Consider the following 14489-nt stretch of genomic DNA (forward strand, 5'->3'; position numbering starts at 1 on the left):
TGTGGTCAAAGTGGGATTTTAAATGGTGAAACCTTAATAGAGAAAAAGCCTTTAAATGGAATGCACATCAGTGTGTGGTGGAAAGTAAGACTGCAAAGTATTTTAATTTATGTTAAATGCTCCCGCTTCCATGTATTCAAATTTATGTTGCGGATAGTTTTAACATGGCAATTGCATAGTTATTAGTTTCAGTACCACAGGATGCAATTGAATGTACTATATGTTTCACTGGTAATTAGTAAGCATTATTTAGGATGTGTTGCTAGGGAATAATTTATGGGCTCTTGTGCCAAAACTCTGAGTTTGTAGGAATGGCAGCGATGCTGACTGGTCTGGGAAAATGCTGTCTTGTGAGTAACTCATATGCAGGTATTTTGCTGCTGCTGGAATGGTTTCTTTTTTCCCAACTGGAAATGAAGCAGCTTGAAAGATTAATTAGAATTGAAGAAGATGAGGGGTTCTCTGCAGGAAGTACATGGCTTCCTTTTGGGTACCAGGTGCTTTTGGAGTTCTTGATTTAAGCCTGTAATTGCTCAGCTTTTGAGGAGTTTGTTGGCTCAAGATTTCCTGCATTTGGAGTGTTGTGGTACGAAGATATTTCACCTCAGTTATTAGCACAGTTAGACTCTGTGTTTACCAGTGATTGCCAGAGGTCTTCATCTTTTGGAATATGCACTGCGAGTACCAAATAGTTAGGTTGCCTGTGGTGTTTCATATAATTGTGCTCTTGTAGCACTGATGACAGTCAAGGGAGCAGGAACAGTGAGATATAATTAAAACTACAGTCTGATTTGTTATTGTATTTGGTTCCTGTGAAACTTCTCCTTCATTCCAGGAAATGCATCTCTCACTATGCTTGAGAAAGCTTCCAAAACTCTGATGTGTTTGTATGGATACTTGGGTAAAAGGTGTGCAGTAACGGAAGGAATTAAAACTCTCAATAGTGCTTTTTGTCGCCTTCATCCATTTCTTTTTCCCATAAAACCAAGTTAAAAATGGTAGGGTCCCAGCCTACCTCTGTTTCTGCCTGTGATGAAGACTGGCTGCATGGCAGGCATGGGCCGGCTCCTGAAGAAAGGAACAGAATGAATGATAAGTTATGAAGCTCATCATTGCTCTCAGAAGGGCAAACACATGGTGTCTTTTCCCTGATACAAGGAAAGCAAGTGCCTGGAAAACATAGGGTTAAGATACTTTTAGGTTAACTTAGGTCTAAGACACACAAACAATGTTTGTGTTGTAAGCCTGTGGTGTGATAACAGAATTTAGTAGTCTTACTAACAAGAGTGAATTATTTCTTTCCATCCTTCTAATTACCAGTTAGTTTGGAGACAGTGACTCCCGCTCATCTGCTAGCTTTGGATACTCCTTGTCTGCCATATCCTGTAAATTTCCTGTCAGAAACTTGCAGATACAATTGGTTTCAGCTAATTTGTGATTACCGGGGCATCCAACTGGGCCAAAGGTGAGAAGTGCACCATGAGGAAGACTGCTTGCTTCATCTTGAAAACCCCTGCCCACACGAGGAAGACTGCTTGCTTCATCTTGAAGACCCCTGCCCACGAGGAAGACTGCTTACTTCATCTTGAAGACCCCTGCCCACATGAGGAAGACTGCTTACTGCATCTTGAAGACCCCTGCCCACATGAGGAAGACCGCTTACTTCATTTTGAAGACCCCTATTCACGAGGAAGACTGCTTACTGCATCTTGAAGACCCCTGCCCCCATGAGGAAGACCGCTTACTTCATTTTGAAGACCCCTATTCACGAGGAAGACTGCTTATTGCATCTTGAAGACCCCTGCCCACGACCATCAGAGGGCAGTGCGCAAGCGCTAAAAGGGAGGAGATTTATGACAATGAGTACCTAAACTAATTGTAATATCCCCACCCTCTCGAGAACCTGATGAATATTCATGTTTGTGTGTAATAAATACCTGCTTGCTTAACCCCTCGGTGTGCAAGTTAGGAGGAGCGATCCCCCTTGCACCCGGCGCCGTAATAAACATACCTGCTTTATAACTCTCTTTGAGTTGTAGAGTCTGTTTCCGCGCTTCATCCCCACCCTCACTTTGGAGACCTGCATGTTGTAAGGAAACTTTTAAGGCATTATGTTTATTGCAGGTGGTTTTGGGTGGATTAACTGTGCTAAAAAGGCGTGCGTGTTGCGATAAATACAGGGAGATCACATATGAAGGAACATATCCCAGGCAAAACAAAGTCAACTTGGGGAGGATAAATTGACTTTGTTGCCAGTTAAAAACAGTTTCAGATGGTGAGAAACAAAGACTAACATAAAGCACATCCCCTTCCATCCCTTCTTTCCGGGCTCAACTTCACAGCTTTCCCCATGCCCTGGGGGAGGAACACGGAGGTTGAATTCAGACCCTTCCTCTCTTCAGGATGCTTCTGCTAGTTACCTGCATCTTATACGCTGTTGGGCTGAGCCAGGCATTGACTCCGCTGAGCGGCCCCAGCACATCGCCCTTCCCCGCAGCCACCCTGAGGTGCCCCCGCTGCGGCTGAGGGGTTGGATCCGGCTGGAACCGGCCGCATCCGGCGCGGGGCCGCTCTCCCCTCAGAAGCCGTCCCTGCAGCCCCTCGTCCCCTCGCTGCCTTAAGCGGTGTTTCTGTTAACCCTTTCCAGCCGGTACTGCCCAAACCTGCGCCCTGGTGTCGGCAGCGCTCCCTCAGAAGCCTGGGAAAGCCTTTGACCGACATTAAAAGGTAAAAGAAAACATATGGCTAAATGAAAAACCACCGGCCAAGCCCTCAGGCTGCCTGCCGCGTTGCATAGCCAGCCTCTGCCTCTATCACTGCCTGCCTTGACTCTCGCTGCTGTGCTTAGTCTCGCTGTTACGTCTAATCTAAAGTCATAACGTTTGTTTCATGCAAGCCCTGGATTTGCATGGAACATTTTTTCAGGCTTTTGTTTTAAAATTCTGTGGGTTTTGTTGTTGTCGTTTCAGAGGTAACGGCTGTGAGGCGCAGATGTTTTACTACTTCCATTCCAAAGGGGGGATGCCATCTCCTAAAGGGTTGTTTCCCATATTGTCCTCACTGCCTGTGTGGAAATGTACATTCCAGGCTCGTTTCTTACCTGCCGAAAAGGCTTTCGGTCCCCTTGTCCCACTGCTGTCCTCCTGGGAGAAAAGGAGACCTCAATCACTCTGCTTCCTGGGAATACGCAGACACTGGCCTGCAAATGTTGCTTTAACCTTGTAAATGCATATGCCATGGGTTTGGCATGTCTAGTACCCAATGCATGTAATAAAGCCCTTCTGTAGGTAGGAGCAGGGTCAATGTGCAAAGTCACCTGCGCTCCGGGTAACATCTCTAAACAGGGACATTGCATTGGAGAGTCTCCTTCATCAGCGCACAATGAAGGTGAAAGTACCAGCCTTTAAATAAAGCGAAGAGGCCTTCATGCCTAAAGGGACTGAAGAAAACACACTGGTTGCCTGACAGTCCTAAATGTGATGAAAATTGTCCACCCCAGGGCATATTACTGTAAATCTTTGTCTACCTGACAGATTTATGTCTACTGGCTTCCATAAAATCCACTGTTAATGGCACACCACCTATTAAGCTGAGGTATTTCTAGGTATACTATATCACTGTATTTTACTGGAGAGTTTACATTATTCCTAGCATTTCAGTGCTTATATTATGTGGTGATTCAGGCTGAAAATATAGTAACTTTTTCTTGCTTCTCAAGGACAAGCTTTTATTCCTGGGAAATCATTCAAAAATGACAGGCAAAATATTGGAAATAATAAGGCTGAAAAATCCTGTACTCCAGAAAGGATGAGATTTATTGAGACATGCATTGGGCTACCTGAAGGAGGCATTAATAAGGTGCCAGCCAGATTCCCATGTTTTGTTAGTTGCTTTTCTGCCTTTTTTTTTCCTGGTTTTTCCCTCTTTCTTTTGCCTGTACGAATAACAATTGGAGGATTGCATTGAGGAGGTTATATATGGGGCACATGATGAATATTGACAGCGAGCTAATGTTAGCAGTGAAGAGCTTGGAGGAGCAAGAATTCCTGCCTCAACATGAAAACAAGGTGAAGCAACTGAAAGCATGTGCTGTCCTGCGCTGCAAACTGCTGAGGGTGGATACTGAAAGACCCAGGGAGAGTCTAAGTTCCCTCCCCTTTAGCTTCAGCATGATCGAGGGCATCCACATTATATGTGAAGAGAAGCTGTGGCATCAGTTATGAATGGAATTGATGGTTAGATTGATCCAGCTTTCATGTGAATTTAGCAGAGGAAGTAGCAGAATTCAAGAGAGAACATTGCAAGGGGTAAGCTCAGTGTCCTGGAAGTTGCTTCCCTGATAGTTGGGTTAGGAAGCATCAGTGAGAGCTGTGCCTCTCAGTTTTTAAACCCCATATGGTATTGTGATGTGTTGGAAAGACTTCTTGTTTCTTTAGTACCCGTCTCTTTTAATGCAGCATTGCTTTCTAAGGCTGCCAATATGTTCCCAGATTTTCTTGTGAAACTAGAATCCTGCATCCTGTGCCATACAGTCCTATTCGCTGAAAAACTATATTACACAGGAGCGGATTAAAGCCACTCAAATCTTTGAAGGCATAAAGTATGATACATCTCACCATATGCCCCCAGCCAAAAAATATCAACAAAACATACATGAGTTCCAACTATTTCACTCCAAACTCGCAAATGGATTTTACAAATGCACTTCACGTTGCAAGCTGGTAAGGTTCATTTGGCATGAAAGGAAGTGCTGGTAAGGTTTTATACTGCCCCTTTGCAAAAATATGTGATTTCAAAGCAATTTGCAACAAAGAAGTTTCTGTGGCCAGTTCCTGACAAAGCCCTGTTGAGTGGCTTTCAGCCCAGGCATTGTGGTTAACTTCTGATGGTGACCACCTGTGCATCTGTGTGGATTAGCGTAAAAATAAAAGTAACTACCTGGTTTTGGTCTGGGTTACCAACTTTAAAGTGAAAAATAATGTGACCTGGCATCTATATTTTTTCCTTCCTTTTTTCCCCTTCGTATGCTGTTTGTCCATCATAATTTTGATTCATAAAAATGAGATCACAAAAGATCTATTATTGCCTACTCTTAATTCTTTTGAATTCTCTTCAAGCTTAGAATGAAACATTCTTCTATGCCATTTGGGCTGATCAGTTGTTTTTCCTATTAAGTGGCATTTGCTACTCCTCATCGAGGTGTTTTTGCTTAATCCTTTTTTCAAACACAGTTCAGTAACCTTCCAGGAAAGAAACCCCATGAGAAAAATAATGTATGTTGGAGAGCAGCAACAGCAATTTTTGGGCAAAAGGAATTTCATATTTAAAGAGTGTGACAGCAGTTTCCCAAGTGCAGTACTCCAATACAAAAAGTAAATGTTATGTTTTCTTTTCACAAAAGCTAACATACGTAGGCGACCTCTATCGTAAGGTTTCACGCCTTGATTCAAAAAGAAAGCTCAGTGAGCATAAACAGTATGCGTACTGCAACAAGAGAAGCTTAAAGGTCAGCACAAAGATGAATGCAATAATAACTGGTATTCTCACCTATGCATAAACTGGCTTCTTCACGATTTAAGGTGAAAACCACATTCTGCAGTGTTATGCAGCAGCAGGGTGGCCTCTTGATGGCCCCAGGGGCAAGTCTGCTGGCAAAAGAAGAAGAATGGACACGATATTGTCATGTTGGGGAAAGATTTGCCAAATTTGGGTCTGGATCACTCACCTGTTGCATAAATCTGCAGAGAGTTTGAAAATTGGGCCATATGGGAACAGGTAGCACATTCCATGGTGCCAGTTAATGAAAACATGCAGTGTGAAATGAGCTAACATGGGTGTCCCGTATACTGGAGAGACTTAGATTTTTCCCTTGGGGAGTTTAATCATTCTAACAAAGCTTAATTTGTAGCAACGTCCTTGGGAAAGATTATGTGCTCCACTCTTCTAATAAAGCTAATCTAGATACTGTGGGGGTGTGGTTTAGGATATCTTGACTTTTAAATCTGTAATTTATAGATTCCTCAATTCTGTGAGCCATTTCAAAGACATTGACAAAAGGTGTATAGCGCATCAGGCAGCTTTGCTTTTAAACAGAAAGATTAAATCCACTGTTCTGGTTTCATACCTTCGCCGGAAACTTTTGGAAGTTTGAAAATCTAAGTCTTGGTCATTAGTGGGGTAAGAAATTCCTCTTTGGAGGAATTTGAATGTTTCAGCTGTGTTTAGATGGCCTGTAGTGCACAATAACGTCAGGAAGTTCACCTATTATAGTCCACATGAAGATGCAGTATTTGTGATTCCTACTTACGTGAAGGATGGTACTGAGATCAGAAGAGCTGGTAGGGGAGGTTTGTACAATTGCACTAAAAGTGATTAGGCATTAAGAAACTGTTAAGGAGGACTGACTAAAGCTGTTGCAGATGGGCTGTCAGTGTGTAAGCTACTCCTAAACTATAGAATATAATTTGATACTTAGAACATAGTAAAAACATAAACTTTCAGCCCTTTTCCCTAATCTTGCTGAACAGAGCGTTCTCTCTTCTCAATGAATCAGGCAATTTTGTATATCACCTCTGTTGCAGCAGTCTGAAATGACTTCAGAAATATGTGCTACCCAGTAAGGTATAATTTTCCACTATATCCCGATGACTACTGTGGAAATTGGAGACTTGGCTGCAGCTTTCTGACCCTATGGCAAATTCTTTGACCAGTTGTCTTATTGATTAGAACAGCCCCAAAACGCTAAGCAGTAATATCTACTAGTTGTCCAGAAGAGGCCATTTATCATAAGGCGGGTGGCTGCATGAACTGGGGTTGTGGCTGAAGCCCTGCCAGTTTATGGGCTGCTGCAGGCATCTCAGGCTGCTTTTTTAAGCTGCACATGTTCTGCTCAGAACTTTCTTCCTAGGGAAGTTGAGGGATGGGAGAGAAACGTGTTCAGAAGAGCTTAATGTGTATGGGCAGACTAGCATGTAGTCTCCAGCTCCTTGGCTCAAACTGATGCTTCATTCACTAACTCACATCTCCCTTTTGCCCTCCACGCTCCCTTTGTAGCCGTCTTTGTGCAACCTGCCAATTCCTCACAGCAGTTATCATGCAAATTATTTGCTTGGCATCGTATGCTTCTCCTGGTACCTGCTCTCCTTGTGCATGCACAAGTCTGACTCCGTACTGACCTTGCAGTAAATTAGCTTACCTCCATGTATGTTTGCCTTCCCTACGACACATACCCAGTTACCTTGTCAATTATCTTCTTTGCTAGTCATATTACTTTACCTAAAATGTGTAATACAAGTGTTTCCTAGAATCCTTCCTTAAGTCCACACTGCTTTGTGAACAGAGATCCTTCTGAAGACAGGTTAGCCCTGAGCAAAGATGCCCCTGCAGCTCTAGAGCCAGGCTTACCTGTTTGAACGTGAAATGTTTTTAGGCTGAGCCGTGTCCGCCTTAGGGACATGGTAAAAATGCTGTTACTAGCAATTAACTGGGAAACAGGTGTCTGTAACTTTATTGCTATGACTTATCTTCCTTAATGAAAGGAAGAGGAGAAGCAAGCAGTGGAAAGATGAAATATGTGTAAAGGAAAAAGGAAAAGGAGGAAATCCTTTTTCTTCAGTATGTGAGGCATGCTGTGTTTTATCTGTTTATGCTGCACTGCTGTCATCAGGAAGTTTATATTTTGAAAGAAGAAAATACTGCCTTTATGAAGTAGGGAAGCAATTTCTTTTCAGTTTTGTTTGTATTTATAGTCCTGGGTAGAATATCTCAGGTCACATTATTTTTTCCTAGTTTACTTTTGGTTTGTCTTATTTGCCTAATTTCTTTGGACTACAAAGCAATGGATTATGGCAATTATAAGGCAAATACTATTATCCTTTCAGGAAGACTCACCAGTAGCAGTGAGCAGCCAACACAGGCAGGTAGTCCTAGTGGATTGTGCTGTCAAAGGACTCAGCAAATCTGGGATTTAGTGCTTATGCTGAAACAGCCTTCTCTGTGACCTTGAATAGGTCATTTAGTTTCTCTGTGCTTCAGATCCCTACTTGTCAAACAGCAGTAATAGTGTTTTCCTCTTCACAAAGCTGTTGTCAGGATAAATGCAATTACATAATGCAGGACGCCTGGATACTATCAAAGTGATGCCACTAAAGAAAGTAAACAAAATTAAACTCAGGATTAACTCTTTTCACAGTTATATGTATTTAGATTGAGAGTTGCTTTGCTGAATTTATTAAGATTAATGTTGAGTGGCAGAAAATCAACACTTCTCAAACTTGTTTGCTTCCAAACTCGGGTAATCTGCCTTGTTTACCCCTTCTCTATTCAACTACAGATATGATGCTGTGTGTCGTACTGCTTCAGGAGCAGGGATAAATTTGCACTGTGCAGTGGAGGAAAACCAGGCCAGGCAGAGTCAGCTGCAGGGTTCTTAAGCTGCAATGCACAATATTGGCAATTCCTTATGCAGGTCCCAGCAGAATACACAGCTCACTAGTCCCACTGCCCACTGAGTACTCTTTCCAGTTGTTTTTCTTGTTTTTTTTATGCAGTAAGTCTATGGTAACCACCTAATGGGAAAATACAACTTGTCACAGTGGGGTGGCACTTGACCATTGCTGGCTGACATACCATTGGTATTGATAGAATAATATACTGCTTTTGAGGAAAAGGATTCTGTAGTGGGACAAATGATTTATTTCTACTATAGAATGTTTATTTGCATAGTGTGGGAAATAACAAGATTTATTTGCAGAGTTGGAATCCCTCAGGTAGAGTATAAATATAATTACAAGAACATATAAATATATTTATACTATGCTATCGGGATTTTGGCACCACAAATCTCATTTCCTTGACTGTGAAAATAAATGTTTTGGAAGAGAAATGAATCATTAATTCCTACCCTTGACTCAAGAGTAGGAAATACGTCAGTTATTGGCCGAAAAGACAATTGATCCATTGCCCTTTTACATCCCAATGCAATGGGATATCTCAAATGGTATTTGCAGACCGTTCTAGTCCCTGCAGAAGGGTGGAGGTAAGACTTGGCAGTGTAGGATTATACATAAAAAGATACTTATAAAACAATATTTTATACTACTTTTTAAAATATTGGATGTGTTTTCCAGACTAAGGCTCAAAAACTGTAGAGCTCTGTTAAAAAGTGCATGGGATTTTATTTTGTTTTCATGCTTTTTGATTGTACAGACACTAAAGTGGATCTTGTAGCATATTCCAGTTCAGTACTGTCAGATGAATTCTGGGAAAGCTTCTGGAAGGTGATGTCTGAAAAGGATACCTGTTGCAATATGGGCATTTGGGAAAAGAGTAATCCACTGACACATTGACCAAAAATATGAGGTGAAGTGAATTCTTTCTATGTGTGTGCTGAATGTAGCGTGTGTTGGTTCCTTTACTCCTTTGCTATATAGGTAAGGCTTTGATACAAAAGGGGCTTTGAAGGTTCTGTTGTCCTTGCACAGCATTGATTCAGTCAACCACAACCTAAGGTTGTCTAATTAGTTCTGATAAAATATGAGTTAATATGACACCAGTGTTAACAGTGAATTGATTCATATTTTGCGGCATATTTGGCCTTTGTGAAGGCTGGGACTCACCTTGGACAAAGTCATCTCTCTTCTTTGTGCATCTTCCTCTCTGCAGATGAAACCTGTGTTACCTGTGGAGGTGTAAGCTGTTTGAGACAGGCTTTCTTTCCAAAGTTAATGCAGATTGCCAGGTGTGGCTCTGATCCTGCTTGGGGTTTGCTCACCATAAGCAGAATACACAGCCAGCAGATAGGTAGGCTTAGACATTTTCAGTTTACCAAAACCATTTGGCCCTGCTTTCTGTATACCTTAGCAACTGAAGTAATACAAGTCTTGTGGCATGGTTTGAGCCTTAGGGACTGTGGCTAAATTAGGTGATCTTTGAAAACAAACACACAAACAAAAACCCAACAAAACAGAACCCACTCAAATCCTGAAAAACCTGATATCGATTCAAGATTTGCAATGAAAGAGAAGCTGCTTTAAACAGTAATTTGTTGTGATTGATTGTGCCTGCAGCTTGGGATTTGAGCCTGATTTCTCATCTACATTTATCTGGTTTAAAATCAAAGCTTGGACAGTGTCTGTCCTTTTGTCTTTTAGAGTGAAGAGGACTGTGCTATCAAATTAGGTTAATAGTAGCGTAAAAGTTACCATAATCATATCTGCTTCTAATTCTTTGAAAAGCAAAACAAATTGAATTAACCTATTTTCATCTTTTTAATGCATGTTTCTTTTCATGGCTGTGACCCTCCTCCAGTTTTTCAACATCCTTCTTGAAGGTTTGATGCCAACTGACCTACCATTTATTCCCAACTCTTTCAGAATGGTAGGATTATATAGGCAGTAGTTCATGAAAACCATCACATATAGAATGCAAACATGAGTAATGGTTGAGCCTATGTGTGTAACTGTAAGAGGCAGCATGGGTCAATTTGGCTTTAGGTAGTCTGAGCTGTTATTCTGAATCTACCTCTGTGTAACTTCCTTCCTGTGCCAGTTGGAAGCTAGCTGTGCTATCTTTACTGGGGAAGCAAAGCTCATGCTAGTCTCCTAAGGTAAAGGTAGCCTTGTGAAAGGCTTTCTCTTACTATCCAGATATTTAACCTGATGTTTCTGTCTACGTACCCTTTGGTTATGTCCCACTTTACAAAGCAATCTGAGAACCCACTCTTCACCTTCTCGCTATCTATTCCCAATCTTTCTCCTTTGCCAGCATTGTTATCAGTGATCCAGAAGGAAATAAAGTCACTACAGATAAAGTTAATTAGCATCAGAACAGTCCTTGCAGGGACTTCTCTGGAAATGCAGCTGTTCAGTGATGTTTCTACACTTAGACAGACATTTTAGTCCTATCAGAAAGCCTGTTTCAAATGTGGGGGGTTTACGTTGATTTGGTTTTCCAGTCTAGTCAGGACTACCTGTGCGAGAACAGTGTGCTGGAACTTGTTGCATTGCTATCTTTTCATATGACTTTAACCCTGGCTTCACTGAAACCAGAGGGGACTGTGTAGACTTTGCTACAGTTCAGAAAATCACTGAGGGACTGAAAGCATGCTACAAGCAAGGACATGTCTGTATGGGTGCAGGCATGTGAAGGGAGAGCTGGGTTTAAACCAGCTCTGTTTCTGTTACTCACTGTTTTCTATATCTAAACCCTAAATGTTCTGGTTGATATTGTAAAGAAACCTTCCTTTTGTTTAAAAACAGTGTCATTTTCTGTGGGGAATTCACAACAGGAGTCAGTTTCCGCAGCCTCAAAACTTGCCCTGCTTTAAGTCCCGCCACAAGCACCCTCAAATCACAGATCACTCTGTCCCCAGTTTCCTCCCAGTGCTTTCTGTTCATTTCTGTATTTTGTGGGGCTGGAATTTGAGCAGGCAGTTTCGAAAACAATTGTCAGTATACTTGACCGGTGACATGGATGTTCATATAATAGAGGCCTCCAATAAGACTTCCTGTGTTCTTTGCATCCAGAGATATAAAGTCTGGGTCTTTTTACTTAAGCTATTTAATTGTGATTGCTGTACTGAATGAGATACTTTCCTTACTTGACAATCCTTTATCATCTATTTATTCATCAACATCTATATTTTTTCCCTTGTTTGCAATGCACATCTACCAAGTGTAAATAGAGCATTAGAAAAGCAGAAAGAAACAGCTCAGTTTTGGCTACAGCTCCTAATTTTTTTAATGCGAAGTAGCTTCTGAAACAGTTTCTAACCAATTACAGCCTGAAATTAACAAGAGGCTAATGACAAATTTCCACAACTGATCTCAGTTCAAGCAGAGCTATGTCAATAGCACTTCTGCCCTGAACTCTGGAGTAAGCCATAAAAGCAGGGAAATTGCATAAAGACATATGGGTAATGCACTCAGAAGATGCTAGTAATAAATGTGTGCAGCCTGTGAGTGATGAGCACAACTTATTTAGAATCATAGAATAGTTCGGGTTGGAAAGGACCTTAAGATCATCCAGTTCCAACCCCCTGCCATGGGCAGGGACACCTCACACTAAACCATGTCACCCAAGGCTCTGTCCAACCTGGCCTTGAGCACCACCAGGAATGGAGCATTCACAACCACCCTGGGCAACCCCTTCCAGTGCCTCACCACCCTTACAGTAAAGAACTTCCTCCTTATATCCAATCTAAACTTCCCCTTGGAGTGAATATTTAATTCTGTGTGCAGAACAACTTTATTGAAAGTGGGCAGTGATTCCCATGGTTAGAAAACAGGGGGACCCACAGGGATGCTCTTTACAGCACTGTATAGAAAGATGTCGAAAGGGTGTGAGTGTCAGCATCCTGCAGAACTTCCCAAAAGCTGTAGCTGGGTCTCCTAGACACACAGAACTATTGACTGAAGTTACAGCTACAGAGTTTGCTTCTTTATAAGAAGTAGTTCACACAGCTTGGCTGCTTACAGCATATTCTGAAGCTTGAGCATACTTTTGCTTAAAGTACAGCTGGTTTAATGAACTAGGGTGGGCATATCTAGATGAAGTGGAAACTGACCCATCTCTTCCCGGTAAGTTTTGTGGCAGTTAGAAAATACTTGATCACGATAATTCAATTGAGAAAATACTTGATCATGATAATTCAATTGTTATATGCATGTCTGGGTATTACAACCTAGCAACAGGATTGAAACAAGAGTAGGTGCTTGTTTAATTTTAAGGAGTATGATTTCTCAGTGACCAGCTCTTATTTTACATTTATGTAGATGCAACAACAGAAAATTAATTGGTTAATATCACCATTTCTTGCTGATATAAGGCCACTATATTTCTTTGTTGCATTATTATCATTATCCTGCTCAGCAAAAGTTATCAATGAATTCCTTGTTGTTCAAAGGATCAGTTGATTAAAGCAGGTGCTAAATTCTCACTGATTTCAGAAATTTCAGTGGGGTCTCAACACTTGGTAAATGTTCTTCTCAGTGGGAGCACTTCCAGAAATCAGTTTTAAATGTACATCTGTATTTTTTGTGCATGCCACAGTCCAAATTATCTGCTGATGTAAATGAGTGAAAATTGCTAGCTTAAACCCACTTATATTGGCAGGAAATCTGGTGTGGGATTTGCAGTGATGAGCAAATATGGGTATAATACTGGAGTTTATTCTACAAAGCTGGCCTAACATTGCTGCCCAAGGGTAGGAAAGCATAAATATCACAACAGGGGCAGAGATGCAATGTTATTTGAGCATGCTTGCTCTTTCAAACAAAAGCCTCAAGAGTCAAGAGCACAAACTGAACAAATCTAGGTATTTTGATATTGTGTTCTTATTTCAGCAGGAGGATTAATCACGTAACTAATTTTGAGGCTTGCATCAAGTAGCAAATACCACTGCTCAATACCTTGTGCGTAGTAAACAGATAAGACTGTTTGCTTGTAATTTTCTTCACGTATTTCCAAGAAGATGTGCAAATAATGGGGATGGTCTGTGAATATTTCAGAACACAAAACTGTACCCGTATTTACCAGAATCAGTATTTGGAGAATGCTGTTTGACCATCTCTAAAAATCAGTTACGTCGCTTGAACAGAAGTATAGCTTTCAGAAAAGATACACATTGTCAGTAGGGCAGGCATTTAGATTTTGTGCACATTCAGAATTGCATACACTGTATAGTTTTCCAGTTATGTTGCTCTGGCTGGAATATTCTCTTTTTAAGTTGATTGCTTCAAAATACATGCCAGCAAGCATGTATTTTGGTTCTGGCTCATCTGCCAATAATCTCATTGAACTGTTTCCAAACTAAAGAATAAGGATAAACAGTAGTTCAGCGATAGCCACCTAATTGTACTATCAGCTGCAGATACTCAAAAGCAAGACTTTTGCCGGGTGTCTGTCTAGAAGATCCATGTGGCCATATTGTATTAGGTTTTGGCCAGTTTCCTAGAAATTCATCATGTATACATTTGAAACCACAGCCATCGCTGGGTATGTCTGGTGCACGTATGGAAGAGAAATCCTTATGTCTTCAGTAGCATTTAACTTTTTACTTACACATTGTAAAATTTTATGAACCAGAGCTGTAATACAACACTGAAGTGCACAGCCCATTGGTGCTGCTGTAATCATTCAATTGAGAGGCCTGTATGGGCATGATTCAATAGGTAATGGGCTGTATCAGTTCAGCTTGACTGTTGGGAGTTTATTGTTCTACCCACCTTGGTGACAGCTGCTTATTACTGTGCAGTGCTTTAGGGAAGTCAGTATAGGAAATGAGCTCTCCAGTCTTCCCCTCATTATGCCGTGTGGATCACAGTTTTGGTAGGTAAGGGAGGTCTTCACCCACCCTCCTTTCCCCTCCCCATTCCTTGAAGTTTCAGTTCTCAGATTTGTGTGGTTTCTGTCTTCCAGGCCAATCATGTTGGAAAGCCCATCATCTTACTTTGATTAATGCTAATAGGATTTGTGACTGTAAAGCAATA

The 14489-nt window shown here is 41.3% G+C and overlaps 2 long non-coding RNA genes across 2 annotated transcripts in view; one reads left to right on the plus strand and one right to left on the minus strand.

Annotated features, from left to right (window-relative positions):
- The window catches only part of LOC134166393 (uncharacterized), a 200048-nt gene that overhangs the window by 24317 nt on the left and 161242 nt on the right, over positions 1-14489 (plus strand). The window lies entirely within an intron of this gene.
- On the minus strand, positions 1469-2061 carry LOC134166390 (uncharacterized). Its single transcript, XR_009965850.1, has 2 exons — positions 1813-2061; positions 1469-1695 (listed from the first exon to the last, which is right to left on the minus strand). It is a non-coding gene; the product is annotated as an uncharacterized LOC134166390 (long non-coding RNA).

This window comes from Pezoporus occidentalis, unplaced genomic scaffold (genome assembly GCF_034315485.1).
Source record: "Pezoporus occidentalis ecotype Australia unplaced genomic scaffold, CSIRO_AGI_Poc_V1 ctg26, whole genome shotgun sequence".
Classification (NCBI taxonomy): Eukaryota; Metazoa; Chordata; class Aves; order Psittaciformes; family Psittacidae; genus Pezoporus; species Pezoporus occidentalis.